This window comes from Rhinatrema bivittatum, chromosome 3 (assembly GCF_901001135.1).
Source record: "Rhinatrema bivittatum chromosome 3, aRhiBiv1.1, whole genome shotgun sequence".
NCBI classification, from domain to species: Eukaryota; Metazoa; Chordata; class Amphibia; order Gymnophiona; family Rhinatrematidae; genus Rhinatrema; species Rhinatrema bivittatum.
The window spans coordinates 266,794,686-266,820,493 of NC_042617.1; the positions used below are offsets into that span (position 1 = coordinate 266,794,686).

Consider the following 25,808-nt stretch of genomic DNA (forward strand, 5'->3'; position numbering starts at 1 on the left):
TGGGATCATATACGATATAATTTTGTTATATTTTCATTCTCAAAGATTCACTATTCTAAGCAAAAATCTGGGGGCAGCAGGCTGGCTGAAGATTTGCTGCCTTCCAGCTTTGCTGAATTTCAGTCAGCAGGGAACAGCCCTTTTCATCCTGTTTCAGCCCCTCCCCTCCCATGCAGCCTCCAAGGAACAAGAGGGGAAGAGATGACCCTGAAGGATTCAGAGCAAAGAAGGAGAGGCTGTTCTGCTCCCTAATCCAGCCCCTACATTCAGTCCTGTTGGCTGCTATTGCTGTCCTCCTGCACCCCAGGATCAGCTACTGTTACAGAGCAGGGTAGGAACCGGGGATGAAAGGATAATCCTGGGAGTGGAGGTGGAGGGGGCGGGTGGAGAAAAGGGAATGAGAGGAGGATTTTTGTGTGGAGACAGAGGAGGAATGGAGAGAGCGAGAGAGAGAAAGAGAGATCATTGATATAGATGACAGCATAATGTTGGGAAATAAGGAAGGGCTGCGAAGGAAAGGGGGATCATTTAAGGGAGGTCAGGAGTGGTTGAGTGGATAATTGTGTCTGTGTGAGAGAGAGGGAGAGGGTAATGGGAGTGAGAGTCAGTGTTTGTATGTGTGAGAGAGAAGGGATCAGTGCCTGGAGTGAGTGTGAGTGTGTGTGTGTGAGAGTGAGACTGTGAGTGTGTGAGTGTGTGTGAGTTTGGGGAGGGGGGGGGAATATGCCAGATTGGGTGAGAGGTTAGAATGAGGATGAGAATGTAATAGGAAGCAGGACCAGAGAAGGGTAAGGGACATCTTATTTATTTATTTACTTATTTCGAGTTTTTCTATACCGGCATTCGCGATGGGAATCGCATCATGCCGGTTTACAATGTAACAAGGTGTGACAAAGGGAAATATAATAAGAAAATAAACAGGTGCTGAACGAAAAAATAGTAGTTACAATAAAACAGGGAAATAACACAACTTGGAGTAGTGGAAAGGCGATAGTAATTTAACAAAGAGAACAAACTTGCCAATAAGTGGTAATTGCAGGGTTATGGAATTGGTAAAGTTATTGATTATCATGTTAATAAAATAAGAGTCGTTTAAGGTGAATTACGGTTCAGTTGTAGTCTGGAAAGGCTTTCATAAATAACCAAGTTTTGAGTCTTTTCCTAAATGTTGGAAGGCAGGGTTCCTGTCTCAGATCTGGAGGGATGGAGTTCCATAGTGTAGGTCCAGCAGTGGAGAAAGCCCTGTCTCTGAAGGTTATGTGCTGAGAAATTTTGGAGTGTGGAACCTGTAGAGATTCTCTGTAGGACTCTCTGATGGGTCTGGCAGATGTGTGTTTTTTGAATGGGATTTGAAGGTTGAGCGGAGAGAGTTGATGGATAGTTTTGTAGATAGTGGTAATGGACTTATATAAGATTCTATAGTGAACTGGCAGCCAGTGTAAGTCTTTGAGGATGGGCGAAATGTGGTCTCTTCTTCTAGTGTTTGTCAAAATTCTGGCCGCTGTGTTTTGAACCATCTGAAGGGGTTTAATGTGAGAAGACGGCATCTTCCCCTCCCTCCTTTCCACCCCACACCAACAACTCAATTCATATCATTCCTCCCTTCATTTCAGATTCAATCCCCTGAACCCTATTCCTTCCTAGCTCTCTCTTGATGCTTGAACCCACCCCAAGCCCTAATTTAAGATCCTCCTTCCCTTTTCCTCCTCTTCCCCACCTCAGATTCCTGATCCTCCTCTTCTCCATATCCTATCCTCCCCATTCCTGGTCCTGACATCCTGTTCTCCTTCATCCTCTGTCCTCTCTCTCTTCACTTTCCTCCACCCATTCCCAGGTCTTTTCTCACTCGCCTTCCTCCAACCCCCAGTCTACTCATCTTCTCACCCCATTCTTGGTCCTCCCCCCTCTCCTTCCCAATCCCCAGTTCTTTTCCCATCCCTGGTCCTCCAATTCTCTTCTCCTCTCCCCAGTGGCGGATCAATAATCACTTGGGGCCCAGTGCAAGTTTTCATTATGAGCCCTCCCCCCCCCCCCCCCAACAAACACACACACACACACATAGGCCCCTTCTCACTTCCCCTCCCCACCCAGTGCTCTCACTCTTGGCTGAACAGTACATGGGAGCGGGAAGAAGTTCAGCAGAGCAGGAGGAAGTAACCTGTCTCTTGCTGCTGATTGGTTCTTGTGAGTAGCATGAGCCAATCAGCTGCAGGAGGTGGGACAGCAGCAGAAGCAGGTTTTCCGCTCTGCCTTCCCTAGATGGCCTGAAGTAGAGAAGACAAGAGAAAGGAGGAGCTGTGTTGCTTTCTGCCTGCTGACCAGTGGCTTCTCTAAGCAGAAGAATTTAGGAGAGAAATGGGGTGGGGGCAGGCAAGTGACATTTCCACACAAAATGTCCAGGCTCGTAGCATATCCCCCCCTGCCTTTAAATTGGCTGTAAAAAAAAAACTATAAGAAGTCCCAAATGCCTTCTATGCAATAAAGAAAAAAATCCAGTTTCAACCATCCAGTACATCTATCATTAAAATTATTCAATAGCATCATTCACCCAATTCTTTTATGTGGAAGTGAAACTGGGAGTCTATACAGGAAGGGGCAGAATCTCAATACAAATTCTCTACCTCCAGTTCTGTAACACGCACTCCGCATTTATTTATTTATAAAGCTCTTATATACCGTGTTCAGACTGGCCATCACAACGGTTTCCACGCATAAAATATAAGTAAAACATAAATAACAAAAATTAAATAATGAGCAGTTATTCCTAAAAATAGGGTCAATTAAACAAATAAAATACATCCAAAGAAATTCCCTCAAAATGGGTGCAGAGCTGAGCTAGGATATTTCCCCTCTCAACTCACCATCCACCTATCGTTTTTGCAATAATATATTGAGTAATATACACAAATGGTTTATGATTGATGCTATGGTGCTTTAATCTGATACGGTCTAAAACCGTATCTAAAACCTCAGAATGAGTAGTTTGCACTGACTGTGTCCGATACCATGAGTGTTTATATTGAATGGTGAATGGATTGTTTCCTTCATTTTTTTGGTTTTATTTTTTAAATATTTTTATATTTGTCAGATGTTGGCTGGCAACCCTGCCACACCCCTGGGAACCCTTCCTCCCCTTTCCCCAGCATCTGCTCCCATCTTCACCAGCATCTAACTGCAACTAGTTTCTAATTCTCCCCAGTGGCTGATTGCTGTTCCTCCTCTCCTTCCTAAGCACCTGGCTCCTGTTCCCACTCCCACAGCTCCTGCAGCTTTTTCACCCTGTTTCTCCCTGCCTGTCCCCTGTCCCAGCTTCTCTTTTTGCCCCCTGGCCCCAGCAGCTGGTTCATTTCCCCTCATCTTGTCCCTGCCCCCCAGCAGCTGACTCCTGTTCACCCCTGCCCCTGTTGATTGCTCCTTCCCCCCCTGCCCCAGCAGCTATCTCCTGTTTACCTCCCAGCTCCCTGCAATTGACTCCATTTTTTATCCCCAGCCTCCAGCAATGTCACTTGCCTGCATTGAGTTAAGAGCAAGTGGGGGAGGAGTGAGAGCACTGGGTGGGGAGGGGAAGTGAGAAGGGAACTGTGTGTGTGTGTTTCTCTGTTTGGGGGGGGGGGGGGAGGGCTCATAATGAAAACTTGCCCCTACCTTTCCCTATCCTCAAGATCTCCTTCCTGTACTGATACTTGAGAGCCCTTTGCCTCACCCAGGTAATGCCATTGCCGGATGCAAGTTTTCAACTTGCAGTGATGGTACACAATGCTGGAGCAAGCAGCAGCATTCAAATGTGCTCCCACTGCGCTTTCTGGTGCAGGAGACCCTAGGCGAAGCTGAAGCCATCTCTTGCATGACTGCTTTTTGTTGCCTGGGTGAGAACCCTGTCTGGAGCCCTGGTGCAGTTGCTCCCCCTTGTCCCCTCCCCCAAGTACCTCTGCCCCTACCTCTCCCCATCCTCAAGATCTCCTTCCTGTACTGATACTTGAGAGCCCTTTGCCTCACCCTGTAAAAAAAAAAATAAATTGCACAGATGCAAGCATGGATGGAAATCACTTAATTTGCATAATGTAATATATACAAGCTGGAAATGTTAGCCAATCTGCTTCAGAATTTTCTAATTCTTGCTGCACGGGGCGGCGGGGAGTGGCTGTACCATAGACCTCCTGCATCCTGTTTCATATTTTGAGGGCGAGGGGAAAAGGGAAGGGAGGAGAATGAGGACAACAGTGCCTTTATCACCTGGGGTGACAAAAAACCCCCCTAAATCAGACACTGCCTCTTTTTTTTTTTTTTTTTTTTTTAATAACGATCTGCCCTAAACTTTCCCACTGCCTTTCTCCTGGGGTGTGGCTTCCTGCACGGCTCCTCCCCCTCAGTGACAGCTCCGAGCTCCTCTGGCAGCTGAGGAGCGAATGAGTGGGAAGAGGGAGCGGGGGAGACAGCGCCGGCTCTCAGCGATCGGCAGCCTGCAGCGTGCGTTCCGAGCCTCTGGCAGCCGCTATCGCAGCAGGTGAAGGGATGGCGGCTCCCTCCGCCTGATCAAAACGCAACAAGTAGGTCTGAGTTTGGGCGCACAGAAAAATTGTCCGTGTAACTCGGCGAAACTTTTTTAAGTGTAGGAGTGCGGCGAGTGGTGAAGAATAAGACGTTAAAGTTGCAGTGTGCGTGTCCAGGACGTCTTGTTCCCCTCTGTACCCTGCCGGGCGCTAACGTAGTGCTTCTCCTTTTTTTTTCCCCTTTCAGTAGCTCTTAGCAGCCTGATGCTGCTGCTCGAAGTTTTTGCCTGCGCTGGGATTTTGTGATTTGAGCTCCGGTGAAGTCCGATCCGATGGCTGCCTTGGATTTCGCCCTGGCCCGGAGCGGCCGGGCTCGGCTCGCCCTGTCAGTTGCCCGGATGGCTTTCCCACCCCGCCGGCACTAGGAACCCCCGCCCCCAGCCCTGCAGACTTGCCATGGGCGCTGGAGGAGCCTTCCGCCCCCGGATCTCCCTGCTGAGCCGCCGGAGTTCCCCGCAGGGGGAGGGAGCCCAGCGCCCCCGCTCGCCAGGCACTTGCTGAACGCTGGAGCAGGAGTCCCGGATCCTCGCGCTTCCAGGCGGCGAGAGCCGGAGGGAAGAGGAGATGAGAGCAAGCCGAGAAGGCTTCTGCCGTCACTCAGCCTAGGTGAGACGAGTCGGGGGGGATCTGAGCCCCCATTTCGCGTTTTCTACTTTTCTCCTTCTCTGGCATTGTCGTAGTTTGCTGAGTCGGAAACATGGGTTTGTGTTAAAATTGTGCTTTACAAGAGGTTAACCTTTTCTTTTCCAGCAAGGTACTTATATCTAGAATTTAAAGTTAAATCACATTTTCTTGCCGCGGGTGAAATGTGCACGCCAAAGTCGATCCAGGAAGTAGTCGTGACGTTTAAAAATGTGCTCTGTCTGGGGAGATGAGCATTTGGCTTTGGGATTAGAATTTAAAAAGTAATTGGGTTATTATATGATTTAAAAAAAAAAAAAAAAACACACCCTTAAAATACTTCCTTTTAGATGTATTTGAAAGTAATACAATCTCCTAGGAGTTTTGGATAGCTGGCCTCAGGGTGACGAGTGGCTGCTGGATCATGGTCCGGGTCGCAGGCGCTCGGCGGTGCTTCCTTTCCAGCCTCCCGGCTGCTGCTTGAGCTTCCTTTGTTTTGACTGCCCAGCGTGCTCATTCATTCAGCAATAACGGGAAGAGATTTATTGCACAACCAGCTGTCGCCCATCAGACCTAAATTGGGAGCTGTGTCCCTTTGCTTTCAAGGAGCGATGCTTTTAAGAGAATCGAAATAGCCCTCTGTTGTGCCTTTAGAAAAATGGGAAATTGCAGGAGGATGTGGAAAGGCAGAACAATGATTTATACTGGCCAGGATAACTTACATAAATGATCAAATGAGGACTGGTTGTATAGAAGCCTAAACTGCACTTTAATGAAAACTTTCTCAGATTGCCTTGATGACTTTAGGATTTTTACTTTGCTGTCCTGTCAGCAGCAGTGTGTGTATCTATATATTTTTTACTGTGCCATTAATTTTATGTTGTGATTTTCTGGCTGCTTTCAGAGTTTGAACTGTATTTATTCCCATTGTAAGGCAAGAGACCACTGATCATCACTAGCATAAGCTTTTATAATCTTGCAGGTATGGCTGTTTTTTTTTTTTGATAGTAGAACAACACATGCGAAGTACATTGACAGTACTATATGTTCTATTACTATGCTGTTAAGCCTATAAAAATGTGCATTTGAATACATTCTTTCTGTTTTGTGATTCATTAGATTCATTAGCACTGAATTTTAAAATATTTAATTCTAGTTTTATACTTGGATTAAATGGTATAGGAGAAAGAGGAACACTACATGGAAATGCCATAGTTACATTGGTAGGAGATAATAGGGTGATGAAGATCATTTATGTTGTTGCAAAGATGGTGTTTCCATGAGTTTCTTGTAACTATCCATCCATCATTAAATACTCAGCTGAAGTTAGATTTATTTCTAAAAAGTAAGGTGGAAATGGACTTTGCCTATAAAATAAATGGTGGCTTGTCAAGAAAAAATGCTTATAATACAGCTTGATTAGGGGGGTGCTAATTGTAATTACTCTTTGAGACAGCTCACTGTCTGCATGCTGCCTTTTCCACTTGGTCAGTGGTTTTATAGGAGGCATGTTTTGCCTGTTGCGTTTCTTGTGATTTTACCTTAGCATATTCCAGGCTATTATAAGAAAAGAGAAAAGTCATCGGACATTTGCCTCACTGAGTTTCTTTTTCATCTCTGTTCTGAAAGCCCAGAGAAGACTTGCTGTTTGCTTTCTGAAGAGCCAGATTTTTATTTTAGTTGTGGGGATTGGGGGGAGTTGTTTGAGACGGTATGTGGAAGAAGCCCTATTGCAGATGAGATCCAAAATTTACTTTTCAGTCTGCCCAAGTTCTAAGCAAGTCTTGCAAACAGGATAGTACATTGTTTAAAGAAACTGCATAATTATGTGGCAGATTGTACTTATTGCATAACCAATGAACTGGAACTGAATACATTTTCAGCTCCAGCGTTCATTCACGCTGTCGCATCCAGAAAAGGAAGGCAGATTAGCAAAATGAATAATCGGCTCTTGGAATGAGATTAAATACTATTATGTGAAAGAAAACAGAATTTGCTATTGCCTGAATGTATTACTTAGAAATAGTTGGCAGTGAATGTGCATTATTTTCGTACCCTCTCTATAGCATTTGGGCAACAGGTGTCCATGGCAGAGCTTGCAGACTTACTGTCGCAAACTTTCTCTTAGTCCTGCTATTGGTCCTCTATGGTAAGCTTACCAAAGTGAGGACAATTTAGAAAACCAAATTGTGCTGCTGTCACAGAACGGGATTTTGTTTTATCTGGCAGTTTTTTCATGCCATTAAAACACCTTCATCTGGAAGCAGGATTAGTGCCCACCTTCTCTCTCGCTCTCTCTTTTTTTTAAGGAAATTCAATACTATATCATATTTAGCCCAAAATAAAATGGAAGACGCATCCAGCAGGTTTGCTAATTATAGTCATCTGAATAATTCGTGGAAAAACATCTCATAAATGTATACTTTTAAATGTTCTACCCTGGGATATCCATCTGGTTTATTTTTACTTTGCTTGCAGCCATGCGTATCCTGGCCACAGATATGCCTAGGCTTGGTTGCCAATATAGCTTGTCTATCTCTTGCTTAAACTTCTGCGTAATCACTAACCTCGTTAATGCTTGACTTGGATATAGCCTATGACATCAGCTGCTGCTGCTATTTATTTGAATAAAGGAGAGAGCAGACCTCAGACTAACATAATCACAGGATGAATAAACTTAATAACTGGGGGTGGCAGTAACTTCCAGAGAAGGGGAAAACACAAAGCCAATGCTGAAATCTTATTCCTTTGCCGCTCATCAAACGCCACACACGCTTTCTACCATTTCCTACACCATATTATAGTTTTCTCTCAGTTGCAGACCAGTAGAAAAAAACAGGAAGAAGTATTCCAGTAAACCAAATTAGCACACGTTTTGAAATTCATGGGCAGTGACTTGACTGATAAAAATTCAGCTTGAGGATGGCATTCATGCTCATAAATGGCTTCTAGTTCAGGCATTGTTCTGTGTGCTGTCCTGAGCCCATGACATAACTGTGTGTGCCTTTGCATTAAACTCTTGACGGTGAATTCCATGGAAAGTTAAGAGCCACAATTGATTATCCTGACTAAAGATGCAGCTTGGCTTGAGTTCAATTGAATATCTGGATTTTTCTCAGATGTGCTGGGGAAGTTCAGCATTTTTTTCCTCAGTGGGTCTGGGGTAAGTTGAACAGGTCCAAGGCAGATTCACCAGTGCAAGTGAATCCTGCATTGACTCTGGCCACTGGAAGCCTTGTGAATTAGGAAAATCTGCTCCAACTCAGTGCAGATTTGCCAAGTCATAGAGTCCTCTTTTGACTTTCTTGGCAAAAACCTCTCTGGATTAATTCAAGAAACCATAAACTTCCTGCTGGGTTTATCAAGGTAGTTCACAAACTCTTTTTTTTTTGTTTTTATTTAAAGTTTGCATGCCCATAATCCTCATTGCTGGTATTGCATGGGTTGATTCATTTCCTAATGGTTTGACACCTGATTGAAGGATTTTTTTGCTTAAAGTAGACCAGTTTATGAATACATTTACGATGTTTTTTTTTTACCTCTTCTTCTGGGCATCCTGTGTTACACTGAATAAGAAACTTGGCATAATCTCATCTCCAGACCCCTTATCGCTTCTCTGAGAGCACCATTTGTTAAGTAAAAATATTACTCGGTCTCTCTACTGAATGACTACTACACAAGTAAACACCCCCTTTTCAGTGACTTATTACTACTCTGAATTTTGGATGGTGGTTTTATTTTGCATGCTTCCATAAGAAGAGAATCAAGAACTGGTACATGGACTCTTGTGCTGAAAACCAGAAGAACATATATATATCCACCATCCTTTAGTTTTTTACTTTCATTATTTGGAAAGTATACAATTTGGTCAAAAAAATGGAAGCAAACATAGATGCTCTTCATGGAGAACAGAATATTTTAAGTATTAAATTGATTATTGCATCAAACAACAAATGAGACACCATCACTGTGATTATGCTTCAAGGGGTTCGTCTATTTCTAAACATCCCCTAAGCTAGTCAGCAAATGCAAGCAAGGCTGTGGCATTAAAAGTAGTTTGAATGCCATAGGGAAAGATGGCCTTCAGGGATCAGGTATGTAGGCCTCATCCAAAAGTAAAGTTTGGCCAATTCACTAAGTGCAGGGAAGTTCATTGTGGAAAATGAGTGTTAATAACACCCATTGAAGAAGAAAATAAGATGTGATGTAAATTAATGCACATTTTCCGCATTAAAATTGTAATGCACCTTAATTAAGCAACATGTAAATGTATTTTAATTGTTTTGTTAAGCAGACTTTTGTGTAAGATTGAGTACAAATCCACTGCGGTATCTATTCTTTTGGAGGCTTCCATGGTTGCCTATTTGTGGACTTTTAGACTGATAGTTGCACCATGATTGGAAACAGGAAGGTTTAAGCCGTTACTGTTTAAAAGCCTTACCAAACTTCAAAAGTACAAAAAACGTGTTTCTGATCTATAAATAGTGAAAATGGAAGATGTTGCATGTGTTTGGAAATGTGTGGCTATGCTATTCTGGCTGACTGCAGAGCTCTTTGTAGTGTGGAAGCCTGCTAAATATTTCAGGGTATTTTCGTAGTCTGTGCAGATTAATGATATGGATTGGAGCCAAAACATTTGGAGCTAGATTTGACATTTATTTTAAAATATTTCCCTAAAAGGTGCTAATATAATGGCAGTGTTTATTTCCATCTTAGGAACCCCAGAAAAAAAAATTGCTGGCATGAGTGTTGTTTCCCACTGATTCATATTCTGCTTAAATAATAACAGCACAATAGGGCAATTTGCAGGTAATGTGCATGCTTGGAACAACTCTTGCTGCAATGTGAAGTTCTCAGTTGTTGATAGCCCCTTTTAATAGAAGTGACTGAAACTCCATTACACTTTAGAACCTTGTTTATACCATGACACATTTTTGACTTGTTGATTGTACTAGTGGTGGGTCTGGATTCCTTCTTCACATGTGGGTAAGAGCCAACTAGTAAAACTGTCAGTGTGCCTTGACCATGAGTGGATGCACTGTGCTGTTCTGTACTCGCATGTAAAATACAACAGTGTTGCTTCGCCTGACTCTTCACAGTTAATGGAAGCACAAATAACTGCGTTAAAATGTTCTCCAGAGGGCAGATGTGAGAGTCAGAGTTTAATAGTGCAGAAAACACCTTTTTTCTCAGTATTGCACAGACATCTTCGTTCAATCATGTAAGTTCAGCCTACTGTATGCAAAAGTCACCCTGGCATTGTGTTATGACCTTCAGATGAAACTCCTGCATATTCAAGGAAAGAGACTTTTTTACTGGGGACTCCCTTGGATCCTTCAACAGCTGGCTTTTTGTCTGATCCCAGTTAGACTGGCAAACATCTCCACTCCTGTCTGTGACTCTTAATCATAATTCCATCGGTAGCCTTTTGTTAAGTATATGAGTTATTAATAACCTTGTTAATGGCAGGTTCCATTCTTATATAGTACCCAGGGGTAGGTTAATATATTAGCCATCTGGACTATACTCTCTCTTTGGAGAGTTTATTTTTGTAGTTTGTAAATGTTGTGCTCTTTTTATCATAGGTACTGTTTTTGTTTTTTTGTATAGAATTCCTTTTGAACTGGAACAAAAGCATGTAACCACAGGACATTTTAGTAATTCTCACCAGTGAATTAGAATATTGGTATACAATTTTTGCAGAAGGAAGAATTCTTCTCAATATTATTTCTGAAACTCTTAGCATTGGGTTAAAAACTTAGCTTGTTTTAGAATGCCTTGCTGGGCGTGCGCTGTTTTCATACGAGACGTGGGCAGTGGGTCACAGACAACCATGACTCAGTCTACCACCTACTCTCTCTGTTCTCTGCGACAACACAGTTTTTGTAATGATAAGCAGGGTTTTCTTCCAATATTGTTTTTTCTTTTTTTGTGAGGTTGAGATGGGGGGGGGGGGGGCGCACATAGGCCTGATTTTCCGAACTGTTTTTCCACGCCTAAAAAAATTTGTTTCTATGTGCGTAAATGGCTCTTTGAAAATTATAGCTCAATGCTCATTGAACGTAAAAGTGTTATCCTATTCCGTGCATACTTTTACGCAAACTGGGGGGGTGGTGGGAGAGGGATATAGGACTGGGTTGGTATGGGGTTAGGACTTGCACACAGACGTTTGCATTTTCAGAATGTGCATGATTTACATGTACACGTTTATGTTCTCCTTGGGGAAGGTGTGTGTATGTGTGGGTGTGAGATGCAGGGCATACCCAGCCAATTAAGGAAGGATTCTGAAAGTGAACATGGGCGGTGAAATGCCTTGGTAAAGTCTGCCTGTATAATGTCCGTGCAGATTTTACCGCTGTGTGAGTAGTTACAAAAATGATTCTCAATGAGTGCATTTCCTCCTTGGTGCATGCACATCTTCCCCTCTGTGCAGCCTTCTCACTTTCTCTCCCTCCATTCCTTACTTCACCAAGGGGCAGGCCTATCTTTTTCTTTCTTTTTTTTTTGCTTTTGCCCTCTTAGCCCCCTTCTCTTCTCTAATCTCCCGCTCTGTCAGCCCTCTGTCCGATTGAGGGCCCATGATGCCACTGCCTTATCTGCTGAAAAGATCCAAATGCCCCGGGGTAAGTGAGAGAGTGAATTTTTCCAACTTTGATTATAAGATACACAGCACAAGCTATATTTTCTGAAATTAGAAATATGGGTGAAACATCTTTACCTATGAAAGGACTGTCCCAGTCCTGGAATTTCATTTTACTTTGGAAAACTTAAACTTGTGACTGGATGCTGAATTGTGCAGTCATCGCTTTCAGTGAGGTAATAATAGTCACGTCTAGGGCTGCAAACAATAAATGGCTGTTTGGCATCTTCCCCCCCCCCCCTTTTTTTTGCCATAAATATATGTGAACAATAAGACATCATGCTACAAGTTAATTTTCTGAAATTACACCAACCAAGGATTTCATGAATTGCTAAGATATATTCCATTCCAAACGTTTTCTTGCCTTTAGAGATGTAAAATTCCTGGAAGCTTTTTAAGCTACAAAATACAAGGAGGTTTAGTACAGAAATTTGCATTTCTGCTAACCAGTGGTTGGTCAGTTTTCCAAATACACCATGCCCACCACGGGCAGGGTTGCTTAGAGATGTTTCGTGACATCACAGTATGCTTAGCTCTCCCTGAGATTCCAGATGACTGGCCTGTTTCACGTAGAGCTAATGGAGCCATAACCATTGGAAGCCCTAAACTCTGGAACACTCTTCCACCCGAACTAAGAATTCAAACGAACCTGAAAACATGGCTCTTCACTAAAGCCTACCATAACATCCTCTGACTTCCATCCATCCCCCGAACCTCACACCACCCTCGCTGGCCTCCACCACGCTCAACCCTCTTCCAAGCAAACCTAGAAAAACGATATCGTGCATCAAGCTGAACCAAACGTACCACATCTCTCTCCTAAAAGTTTCCTAGCAACCCTCTCAAACTGCAACACTTAAAGCAAATATGTACAACCAACCCAATAATGCATTAACTGTTGTTCCATAAGAACATAAGAAAATGCCATACTGGGTCAGACCAAGGGTCCATCAAGCCCAGCATCCTGTTTCCAACAGTGGCCAATCCAGGCCATAAGAACCTGGCAAGTACCCAAAAACTAAGTCTATTCCATGTTACCATTGCTAATGGCAGTGGCTATTCTCTAAGTGAACTTAATAGCAGGTAATGGACTTCTCCTCCAAGAACATATCCAATCCTTTTTTAAACACAGCTATATTAACTGCACTAACCACATCCTCTGGCAACAAATTCCAGAGTTTAATTGTGCGTTGAGTAAAAAAGAACTTTCTCCGATTAGTTTTAAATGTGCCCCATGCTAACTTCATGGAGTGCCCCCTAGTCTTTCTACTATCCGAAAGAGTAAATAACAGATTCACATCTACCCGTTCTAGACCTCTCATGATTTTAAACACCTCTATCATATCCCCCCTCAGCCGTCTCTTCTCCAAGCTGAAAAGCCCTAACCTCTTTAGTCTTTCCTCATAGGGGAGCTGTTCCATTCCCCTTATCATTTTGGTAGCCCTTCTCTGTACCTTCTCCATCGCAATTATATCTTTTTTGAGATGCGGCGACCAGAATTGTACACAGTATTCAAGGTGCGGTCTCACCATGGAGCGATACAGAGGCATTATGACATTTTCCGTTTTATTCACCATTCCCTTTCTAATAATTCCCAACATTTTGTTTGCTTTTTTGACTGCCGCAGCACACTGAACCGACGATTTCAATGTGTTATCCACGCTGACGCCTAGATCTTTCTTGGGTTGTAGCACCTAATATGGAACCCAACATTGTAATTATAGCATGGGTTATTTTTCCCTATATGCATCACCTTGCACTTATCCACATTAAATTTCATCTGCCATTTGGATGCCCAATTTTCCAGTCTCACAAGGTCTTCCTGCAATTTATCACAATCTGCTTGTGATTTAACTACTCTGAACAATTTTGTGTCATCTGCAAATTTGATTATCTCACTTGTCGTATTTCTTTCCAGATCATTTATAAATATATTGAAAAGTAAGAGTCCCAATACAGATCCCTGAGGCACTCCACTGTCCACTCCCTTCCACTGAGAAAATTGTCCATTTAATCCTACGCTCTGTTTCCTGTCTTTTAGCCAGTTTGCAATCCACAAAAGGACATCGCCGCCTATCCCATGACTTTTTACTTTTCCTAGAAGCCTCTCATGAGGAACTTTGTCAAATGCCTTCTGAAAATCCAAGTACACTACATCTACCGATTCACCTTTATCCACATGTTTATTAACTCCTTCAAAAAAGTGAAGCAGATTTGTGAGGCAAGACTTGCCCTGGGTAAAGCCATGCTGACTTTGTTTCATTAAACCATGTGTAATGTATATGCTAACTCCTTATCTAATGTATGCTACACTAACTGTTATTCCATTCTTAATGTATATGTTAACTCCTTAACTAATGTATCCCATCAAAATTGTAAACCGTTGTGATGGCACAAACCGAACGACAGTATATAAAACTCGATAATAAATAAGTACATGCTGTGCACACCTTCAAGCAGATTCGTTGTAGAAACCCCCTCCGCTACCATCCCCAAAGTTCTGAAAATTTGGTATGGATATGACTCTAAACACAAGTTATTAAGAGGGCACCTGCATGCCCAGACATGGTGAAGCGCTCCCCCCCCCCCCCCCCCCCCCCCCCCCCCCCCAGCAATCATGGAGACACACAGAGGGAATATAAAATAGTGTGTGCTAGCTGCCACCGGGCGATCTATGATCTCTGACAGAAATCTGAGAGAAATTGGATGAATGGTTCAAGAGTTATGAAGTGGGGGACACACACGCAACACATTGTGACTTTATAAGCAGAGTTTACCTTTAAACTCCACCCTCTTCCTCCTCCTCCTCCTCCCCCGCAGACTTTTGAAAAAAAAAAAAAGCTGACATTTTGGGCTAGAGTGAAATACATACCAATGTGTTATTTTTCTTTTCATATCTAAATTTACTTTGCTACTTTTTAAGAACATAAATCTCTCTCACTTTTATATATATATAGTAATATGTATTTCTTTTATTTAAAACATTTCTATTCTGCATATTTTCAGTAGCCTTGTAATACAGAGACAGAGAAATAACTACAGCACCTGCATGTAAGTTGCTTTGAAATGTCTGGGATCTAAATCAAGTAAATAAATAAAAGCTTAGGGGTAGACTTTTAAAAAAAAAAGCGCGTTTGCGTACTTTTGTTCGCGCACCAGGCGCAAACAAAAGTACGCTGGATTTTATAAGATACACGCGTAGCCGCGCATATCTTCTAAAATCCTGGATCGGCGCGCGCAAGGCTGCCGATTTTGGGCAGCCGGCGCGCGCCGAGCCGCGCAGCCTGTCTCCGTTCCCTCCGAGGCCGCTCCGAAATCGGAGCGGCCTTGGAGGGAACTCTCTTTCGCCATCCCCTCCCTTCCCTCCCTAAACCCACCCCCCCGGCCCTATCTAAACCACCCCCCTACCTTTATCCACGGATTTACGCTTCCCGGAGGGAGACGTAAATCCATGTGCGCCCCCGGGTCGGGTCTTGGTGCGCCAGCGGGCTGCTGGCGCGCCGAGACCCGAACCCGGGGCGGTTCCGCAGGGCGCGGCCACACCCCCGGGCCGCCCCCGAAACGGCGTGTCCCGCCCCCGAAACGGCGTGTCCCGCCCCCGACACGCCCCTTCCAAAAATCCCGGGACCTACGCGCGTCCTGGGTTCTGCGTGCGCCGGCGGCCTATGGAAAATAGGCGCGCCGGCATGCAAGGCCCCTGCTCGCGTAAATCCGCCTGGATTTACGCGAACAGGGCTTTTAAAAATCCGCCCGTTATAGTGCAGGTGGTTCAGTCCAGGGTAGCCACCCACTTATCTATGTGAGGGAGCAACAAGGAATGGATCTGCCAGGTAATTCCTGGTGTTTCTGGACTGGCCATTATCCGAGACAGGATGCTGGCTCAATGGACCATTGGCCTGCCCCAGCATGGCATGTGGTACTTTTTGGCCACTTAGAAATGAGGCGTTCTGGGTCCTGTTCCATAGGCATTTGAAAATGCATGCAGGTATTTCATTCATAAAAAAATAAAAATGTACAGGCAGTGTGGGCATGCCACAAATGCATATACTTGAGGCTTATTAAGGTGTCCATTCATACTTTTAACCATATAACGAGCTGATATTGAAAGACCATGTAGATACCTTGTGTCCGAAAACTGGAATAGTCCATGAAGGTTGAGAAGCAGATGCATTCATTGCCAATTGTGCGTCCTATTATATATTTACTTTTCCATAATCTTACTACAAATGATAGTTTATGAAATTAGATTAAATGATATATAAAATATTGTGAAGGGTAAGTAAATTAAAGAAGCATTTATTGTGTAAGTGACACAATAAGTTGACAAAGTGGTATGTGATTATAGTTGTAATGCTTTTTTTTTTTTTATTCAGATACAGTCTGCAACCCATTGCGGGCACAAGACTGCAGATTTATTTATTGATTTATTTATTTATTTATTTGTTTGTTTAAAAACTCTTCTATACTGTCGTTGAGTTAGATAACCATCACAACGGTTTACAAAAAGGCACGTTAACAAAAAATATGAGTGGTATAGATTACAAATTAACCATGTGCCATCATAGAACGGTAACATTTTAGTGTCAAAAACTGTGTGTGTCAGTTAAGCTTATTTGTTCGGAACATATTATGCGGTTTTAATTTAACATTAAAATGCATTTTGTAGGTTAAAAGTAATAACTTCTAGTTTGGTGCGTCCTTATCATTCAACCATTTTTCTCCTTGTCTTTATCTTTGTAAAAGGCTTGTTTAAATAGCCAGGTTTCAGATTAGTTTTGAATATTTTCAGATTTCTCTGCAGCCTTGTTTCGAGTGCAGTACTTGTTTGAGTGATACCACTTTGAAATTCATCAGGACTAATATATGCAATTTTCCTCACCTTTGTTTGTTGCTTTACTTTTTATTGTGAAGCTGGACCTGCTTTTTGTTTTGTTGTAGTTGGTACTTTTATGTCAGCAACATTTGGTTGCATTATCTTTTGTCATTTCTCATCCCAAATTTTGTTTTCTATCATTGTTGTTTTAGCATGTGCTACAGTGCATTATTGCATGCTAAAGCATTTTTAGCACCTGTTGCAAAAAATATGACCCATGGACCCATGCTGATATGCCCAAGCAACATACACAGGATAAATCATAAATCCGAAATGACATAATGAAACAGCTTTATTGTTCATGCACAGCTCACCCCTATTAATCATAAGCCCCCCAGGAGCTGGAATGAATGTGCTATATAATTCAGTAAATTACTCGATGGTGCAGCATTTGAAAGGTGTAATGAGTAACACAACTTTATCTGAAGAAAGCTGTGCCATACATCTCTGTATAAAGAAGGGCAGCCTAGCTTCAGAAAGTTATAACTTTTGGTAGAGTTCTTTATTGTTCAAAAACTGTTGAAAGAAGAAGAGGAGGTGGGCCTTAAAAAAAAAAAAAATGTCAAAGCCCACTCTGACTGTTCCCTATAAAATCACTTACTGAACAATAAAGTAAAATGGTACTGAGATACAAATAATATTTTGTCTAAAGCTAGGCAAAATGGTATGTTTGACAACTTTCTCACACATACACAGAGGCCAAGTTACTAAACAGCATGCTAAACAATTTGAAGTGCACACACTAAAATTGGCACTAGCAGCTGATTTTATTAAAATTATGATATGCACAGCATGCACACAGCAAAGGCCCATGCTAAAGAGAGCATAGGCCTCTTATTGTAAGCCTGCCATGCAGGCACAAATCCTCTGCAGTTAAGACGGACCAAAGTGCAAGAATTGGTTATCATAAGGGGCCCTCCCATTCCTCTGGTACAAAGGAAGCCATTTCAGCAGTCAGCTGAACCCCCTACCCTCTCTACCTGCTGCAAGTAAGGTCCCTCCGGGGCCAGCCAATAGCCCCATTATTTTGGATGTTGTGAAGGGCTTCTGGGCGTTCCATTTGGAGTGCAGTGGCAGTGCTGGCTGGGAAGGACTGGGCTGTACCAGGAATTGGAGGGAGGTGGGGGAGAGTTTGGATGGACCCCTTGGAGAGGCCTTGGTTGACACTGGGAGGAGAAAGGGGGTTGGGGAGCTAATTGGATAGTCCCCCAAGGGGGCTGCTGTAAGATCAGAAAAGAAGAGGCAACAGCTGGCACCCAGAGGGGCTTTGATCAGTATCAGGGAAGAAAATGGGGGGGAGAACATTTGGCCCCCAGAGGTGCTTCTATTGTTTCAGGAGGATTGGAGGCTGGTGGACCAGAATTAGTTTTAAATCATCCCTGCTGACATGCTAATGTTTAGCACCACATTCCAGCAACCGCTGTATTTACTGTGCCCTAGAGATGGTGTAAAAAGAAAAAAGTTCAGGGCTCAGCCCATGGGCTTCTAGGCTTCCACTCTACGAGATCTTACTAATTAAACTGAACAGTTACAATTGACACCCCCCTCCCACCCACATATTGCGCCTGTAAAAACACATAATTGGATATAATTTTCCTCTTGCTGACATTGCTGAGATGCATTACTGATTAAAAATAATGTCCTGATATCCAGTCCATATGAATTAGGAAAATTTTAGACCTTAGGGCTCATCTCATAATCATAGGTTAGTTACTCTTTGTGCCAATTTCCGCATAAAAGCCCCGATGCAGAAATCTGTGAGGAAAAACAGGCACTAAACTAAGCGATAATGGAAAAATGTTGCAGATTGATTTCTATTTCAAGTTACTACTATTCGAAAATAAATTGTTTCAGCTCTTAACGCTTTGGCCCTTTTTACGCCATTGCTGGCATTAGTGTGGTTGTGAGTCCGTGCAGCCTTTTCCTTGCCAGGTGCTCAGGGCTGCTCGTCGTGGATCAGCCCCGCTGGGAAAGAGCAGGAGCCAGGATAGATGGACCAGCAATCTCTGGAGGCTACAGACAAGTGCCTACACCAGCTGGAGCCACAGCATCGCTGGGATTGGGACTGAAAGCCGCCACAGCGGTAGGGCAATTGTGATCAGCAAGCGCTGGGTGCCTCCAGACAGGCACTTTCACAACTCCTGCCTTGTCTCAGGCGCTAAAAAACCCACACTAGCGTGGCTCCCTGCCATAGCCCATGAATGGATAATTGTCTCCTTTACATGCCATTTGCATGCACTTGCAGAAAACCTGCCGCGGGCTTTTTGCGCAAGCTTGTGTGCGCATTCTCTTCCGTGCCAAACGCATTATTATCTACATTTGTAAGATCAACATGGATAAACCCACAAACGTACTCGCACAAACCAGTACATCTATTCCATTGATGCCAAGGAAAAAAATCATCTGGTGTCTGACCATCCTCTTCCTCCCCCCCCCCCCCCCCCCCAAAAAAAAAAGAGCAATCTTGGAGGAGCAATAGCATGATGACGTTTTATACTTAAGCTTCAGAATGCCGGCAGCCATATTTGGACAGATTGACCATAATAATGGCAACAGTGCTATTGCCATATGCCAGAAAAGTGAGTTTATGTGGCTGACAATATCAGCATGCACCCCCATCCCCCAAAGCCGCTTCTCCCCTTCTGTGTAATCCGTTCCATCCATATTGGGTAGGATCGAATACCTCAGAGGGCCATGGAATAGAAGTGGAAAGGCTAGGAAGGGCCACCCAGTCTTGGGTGGGAAGAGGCTGACTTCCAACCATTCCTCCTAGTTCTCGCTAACTGCCTTTGTATGAGGGGTTTGCAGACCAACTGGTTGCAGCCTTGTTTCTGCTGTAACACCAGCCTTGCGGTCTGTTTGGATCATCTAAGTCCATGCAGGACATAGTATGAAAGTTTTTGGACATGGTGTTGGTATTTCTCCACACTCTCATTACCCCCTCCCACACCACCACCACACTCTGTTCCAAGTTCTCTTCTCTATACCTTCCGCAGCATCTCCTGCTCGTGCAATACCACCTCTTTGATCAGTAACCTGTAAAACATCCTATTTGCTGTGCTCTTTGTTGTGTTCCAAGGCCGCAGACTGCCGCAACCACGTTCCCCTACCTGACTTGGGCCGGCAGGCCGCCGCGTCAGCGTAGGGTGGGTCGCGAGTGCTGGGGCCTGTGGGCCTCCACGCGCCGGTGCGGGCATCCGCAGGGGTCTCCTGCTCCCTCCTCGCAGTGTCGGGCGGCTTCCCCTGTGGGCCGGAAATCCAAGATGGCCGCCGCCATCTTAGGCACGAGGCCACACCTCATTAGATTTAAAGGGTCCTGAGCCCTTTAATTACCTACAGCTGCTTCCAAAGAGCCAGAGCAGAGGAAGTATAAAAAAGGAGGCTTCCTCTGCTTATTCCTTGACGGCATGTGGCGCAGTGCCTAAATTGAAGAGACCTTGATCCAAAGGTCATGGGATCGAGTCCCACTCGGTGTTTCCTAGAATTGATTCCATGTTCGTGGGTCCCAGCCCACACTTCCTTGGGCTGGGAATTCTTGAAGGGGTAGATCCAAGAATGTCTCACTGCCTTGTTCAGCTGCTGCTCGCCCCGGACCTCCCTCCTGTCGATTGGTTCTGTCCTCAACCGTCTGTCCAGGACTTCATGTTCCCGCTGATGGCTGGAGACCTGGCCCGGTAGGATGAAGATCAAGCACCGCTACGTCATCCCACGTAGTCAGGTCTGCTTGCTTTGGTGAGTTCTTGTACTTGGATCCTTGCTCCTTGATTCTTGTCTTGTCTCAGTGATTCCTGGTGTGTGACTTTGGACTGTCAAGGTGTGATCCTTTGGTGTATGACCTCGGACTGGTAAGCGACAACCCTTTGGTACTTGACCTTGGACTTCTTCTGGACCCTTGTCTCCAAGGGCCCACCTAAGTCCCTACGGGCTCCTCCTCCTCCCAGTGGCGAAGACACAGGTCCTCTCCTTGACCTCATGACTCTTCGCCTGCTGCCGCAGTCTCCAATGCCGAGGGTCAGCTGGCTGCATCTCCTGTATAGCCTCGCTACCTGACGGGAGAACCTACAGATCCACTTCCCTTCAGCCCAAGGGTTCACAAGCCTGAGCATAACACAAGAGCTAAAAAGTTAACAACCTGGTTTAAGGCAGGTATTACATTTTCAGCCTTAGTGTCTGCATGCTAAGCAGTGCATGATGTACAGTGTGCCACGCTATTTCTCGTGTGCCTGCTGAAGCCTAATTTGCATATCCTTTATTTGTATGACCTTAAGCACTTATTTTATCATAAGCGCATAAAAGGCAAATTTTGAAATTCCTGTGCACCAAAACCAGAAGATACGCGCACAAGTTGAGCCGGTACGTGTCGAGTGGATTTTAAAAGATGCCCAAGGACATGAATATCTCCTGTTGTGTGCACAAATACAAATTTGCCAAAAAGGGGTAGGGGTGTGTCTGAGCCGAGCCAAGAGATGAGCACGGAACTACTTACACACACTGGCGCGTGCCGGGGTCCCCTGCCGCGTAAATTCACTTCTGCTATGGATGGTGTGTACGCTTCGAAACAAAATTTAGGAAAGTCAGCAGGTTTTAAAGGGGAAGGGAGGCTACTAAATTAGGGGAGTTTGTAAGTCATATCCCTAAACTGGTTGAACTGGGGAAAATGGCAAATGGCGGCGTGCGTCATTTGTAAAATTTCCACTCTTAAGCGGTAGATATGGGATTTGCGCGCACGTGCACAGGTCCATTTAAAATTGAGCGCACTTGTATGCACCTCCAGGCTATTTTATAACATGCACGCCTATACGCATGTATATTATAAAATGGATATATCTGCGGGCCGACGCATGTGTGCTCCCGCATGCCTGTTGAAAAGTTACCATCTTAGAGTCCAGGTAATTTTATTCTGTTGTCTTAGCCTGATTCACCTAGTTAATTTTGGGGCTGAATAGTCAGTTGGACAAAATTTGGCCAGATTTAGGAGTGCCATTTGAGCCCATGTAATTGAGCAGTTAAATTGAGTCAGCATTCAAAATCTATGCTAATTGGTTAAGTGTAAACCCTGTCCCATCCCTTTTCTAAGGACTATATTAATCAAAATATCGTATGCGATAGGAAGAGGGGCGTGTTTTATGGTAATAGCCTATTTTATCTTAGCGCTTTGCATAGGTATTACCGCAGTGTTAACTTTTCGCACTATGCGGTAATACCACAATTATTGCATTTCCTACCTGCAACCCCTGGGGGGAGGGGAGAGAGAGAAAGCGAGAGAGAGAGCTTCTGGGGGTGGCACCATAGTAAGCAGTTGTTTATGCTACATAGGAGGCACACCTAGTAATTCGAGGTGATGTTTAGGTAGTAGTGTAATGGTTAAGGGCCACATTGACATGCACAGTGAGATGTACGAACAGAACAGTGCACTCTTGTGAATATTTGATGTCTTTCGGAGTGTAGAAACTCACACAACAATGAGATTTGTTCAATGTTCTCTCAACCTAGCATGATGGACTCTCTACCTGGGTAACAGTAACCTCATCTCTGAGTTACTAGGTGGGCCTCCTATAGTAGCATAAATAGCTGCTTACTATGGTGCCACCCCCAGAGGTGCTCTCTCTCTCCCTCTCTTCCCCCCACATCTCAGGCCCGTCCCCAGCCTAAAAATGGCCAAAACAGAATTTGCGAAAAATCTCAATTTGCGTTATGGGCATATTGCATTACATCGCACAGCTTAACGCCAATGAAAAAGTTATTTTCAGCGTTAGAACTGTGCGATATCATACTTTATGACTTTGCACTTTGTGAAGCCAGCCCACTTTTACAAAAATCCCGCCCCCGATTCCACCCCAATCCCTCCCCTTTTAAAAACAAGCATTGCACCATGCACTTCAAATACATAAGAATCTTCTGCCTGGATGTAATATGTTGTTTTAAAGGGCTGCCAGGGAGGTGACCCTTACTCTAGTGGAGAATGAGGGAAGTTTGGTCTCAGGGGCCTATTGGTAAGAGGGCCTTCCCTTACAAGTGTTGCTGACCCATAGCCTCCTTGCCTTATGGTTATCCTCTACTCCTGTCTCGCGGGAGAAACTTCAGGAAGGGATCTGCTATAAAGGACTTTGTGGAAGCAGTCCTTGATAATTAGCCCCGAGCCCGAAGTCACCACTGAGGACCTGCCACCAGGGGCACCATCATCGCCACAATATGTTAACTTTTGCGTGCATATATACACATGTAAAAAAGGGGCAGGGCCAAAAGTAACGTGTGTAAGTTGCTATTTTAAACGACACATACATTTTATTTATTTATTTAGTACTTTTATATACCGACATTCATGATAAAGGTCATATCATATCGTTTTACAAGGAACAGGGGTTTATAACATTAACCTTAACATAGAAGAAGAGGCAAAAGTTACAATAAAACAGGGGTAATGGAACTCGGGAGATGAAGAAGCCAGAAGTAGAAAGGTAACTCGATAACTATAACAAATCAATTACAATGTCTGAGATGGCATGCACTGAATAGAAGGCCTTATTCTATGATCTGTGGCGTAGCTGATGTAGGCCTGGGTTAAGGGAAGGCTTCTTGAAACAGCCAGGTCTTAAGTTTTTTCCTGAATGTCAACAAGGAGGGTTCCTGTCTGAGATCGGGGGGATAGCATTCCAGATGGCTGGTCCTGCTGTCGAGAAGGCCCGTTCTCTAGTGGTTGACAGATGGGTGGATTTGGTAGAAGGGACGTGCAGGGATCTTTTGTAAGCTTCTCTGATAGGTCTTGAAGAGGTGTAGAGTCTAAGTGGGAGTTGCAGGTCGATGGGGACCTGGTGGTGAATGGTTTTATGAATGATGGTAAGGGATTTGTGAAGGATTCTAAAGCTTATTGGTAGCCAATGAAGATCTCTGAGGATGGGCGTGATGTGATCTCTTCTGTTGGTGTTTGTTAGGATTCTAGCGGCTGCATTTTGGAGTATCTGAAGAGGTTTGGTGGAGGAGGCGGGGAGACCTAGCAGAATGGAATTGAAATAGTCTATCTTGGATAATATAATGGCCTGGAGAACAGATCTGAAGTCGTGAAAGTGCAGAAGAGGTTTAAGTTGTTTTAACACCTGTAGTTTATAGAAGCAGTCCTTGGTTGGGTGGTTGAACTTCTTTAAGTTCAGATGGTTGTCGATTATTACTCCAAGATCTCTTGCTTGTGTGATTAGAGTGTTGGGGTGGGTCATCTGAGGGGTATCGCTGTATTCAGAGGATATGAGGAGGAGTTCCGTTTTGGCTGAGTTAAGTACCAGGTTTAGGTTGGTGAGGAGGAGGTTGATAGCTTGGAGGCAATTGTCCCAGAACTTAAGTGTTTTCATAAGGGATTCAGTTATAGGGATCAGGATTTGTACGTCATCAGCTTAGAGGTAGTGTTTTAGTTTTAGGCTTGTTAGCAGCTGGCAGAGGGGAAGGAGGTAGATGTTGAAGAGGGTGGGAGACAGGGAAGAGCCCTGGGATACTCCTAGTGAAGAATTGATGCGTGGGGACTCTTTGTTGTTGATTTTGACTTTATATCCTCTACTACTGAGAAAGGAGTCGAACCATCTGAAGGCCGTTCCTGTTATCCCAATGTCAGATAGTCGATTTAGGAGGATGGAGTGGTCCACCATGTCGAAAGCCACCGAGATGTCGAGGAGCACTAGCAAGAAGGAGTGCCAAGCCCATGATGAGGTGGTCTGTGAGAGAGATGAGGAGGGTTTCGGTGCTTAGCGATTTGCGGAATCTGTATTGAGTTGGGTGAAGTATTTTATGGTCTTCAAGATTATCTGAGAGTTGAGTATTGACTAATTTTTCCATGATCTTAGCGACAAAAGGCAGATAGGGCGGAAATTGTTGGGGTCCCTGGGGTCTAGGTTCAGTTTCTTAAGAAGGGGTTTGAGTGTGGCAAGTTTTAGAGCGTCAGGGAAGATTTCTTGTGATAGAGAGCAGTTTATAATATCAGTCAGATGCTTGGAGATACTGTCCGGCACCAATAGGAGTAGTTTAGTCGGGATTTGGTCGGAAGGATGGGTAGAGGGCTTCATTCTCTTTAGCATGGTTTCAGTCTCCATGGCGGATGTGGGTTCAAATGAATCAAGTGATGCTCCCGTATTTGAAAAAGAAGAGGAGGGGTTGGGAGGAGGGGTAGAGCTGGGGGGGTAGGCATGTTAGGAGGTTGGAGATTTTGCTCTGGAAGAAGGAAGCAAGTTCATTGGCTTTAGATTGTGCTTTGTTGTCCGGGATGGATGGGGTGGTGGTTTTTGTGAGTTCAGATACGTAGGAGAATAGGACCTTAGCATCAAATATGAGGTCGTGAATTCTGAGAGCTTAAAAATCTCTTTTGTTCGTAGTGCTGAGTTCCTGTAGAAGTGGAGGGTGGATTTGTAGGCAGCTAGCGTGCTGGGGCAGGGGGCCTTGCACCATTTGTTTTCTTTCTGTCTAAGGTCTTGCTTAAGTTTTCGGAGTTCATTGGAGAACCAAGGTTGTTTATTTTTTAAAGCCGGGCTGATTTTTTTGGTCAACAGTGGGCATAATTTGTTAGCTACTGCTTCAGTGATGCTGTGCCGTGAGAGTAGGGCCGAGTTAGGGTTTGAGACATCTAGGTTAGGAAGTTCTTTGGCTAGGTGTTTGCTGAGGACATCAGAGGTGCACGATCTCCTATGGTGAAATGTAGATTGGAGGGGGTGAGAAATAGGGCTTTCTTTCATTGTGAGGGTGGTGGAGATCAGTGAATGGTCAGACCAAGGGATTTGGACGCATTCGGGAGGGGTGGAGAGTGTAAAACCATAGTTAATGAAAATAAGGTCTAGCGTGTGGCCAGCTTTATGAGAGGGTGTGTTAATAATTTGCTTGAAGCCCATGGCCGTGAGGGAGGTGAGAAATGCTTCGCAGTTGGTAGAGAGTGGGGTTGAATCAAAGTGAAGGTTGAAATCCTCTAAGATCATAGCTGGGGAATCCAAGTTTAAATACTTAGCTATGGTTTCTACAATAGGGGAGGCGTCTGAGTCTAGAAGTCCTGGCAGAGCGTATATGAGGAGGATTTGAAGCATGTTTGATTTGAAAAGGCCTACTTTTAGTTTAAATGCAGCCTTGGCTGGTTGAAGGGTTAGCCTCAGATCTT

The 25,808-nt window shown here is 44.2% G+C and overlaps 1 protein-coding gene across 15 annotated transcripts in view; it reads left to right on the forward strand.

The window, feature by feature from the left end:
- The first annotated feature begins 4,371 nt into the window (after positions 1 to 4,371).
- The window catches only part of TMEM200A (transmembrane protein 200A), a 245,515-nt gene continuing 224,078 nt past the window's right edge, over positions 4,372 to 25,808 (forward strand). For 14 of the 15 annotated variants that reach the window (XM_029594548.1, XM_029594556.1, XM_029594547.1 and 11 more), the window contains exons 1-2: positions 4,388 to 4,547; positions 4,738 to 5,156. The gene's annotated coding sequence lies outside the window, so the exon portion shown is untranslated. Of the gene's footprint in view, positions 4,548 to 4,737; positions 5,157 to 25,808 lie in introns of all 15 variants that reach the window. The other variant, XR_003855513.1, reaches the window with a different exon arrangement.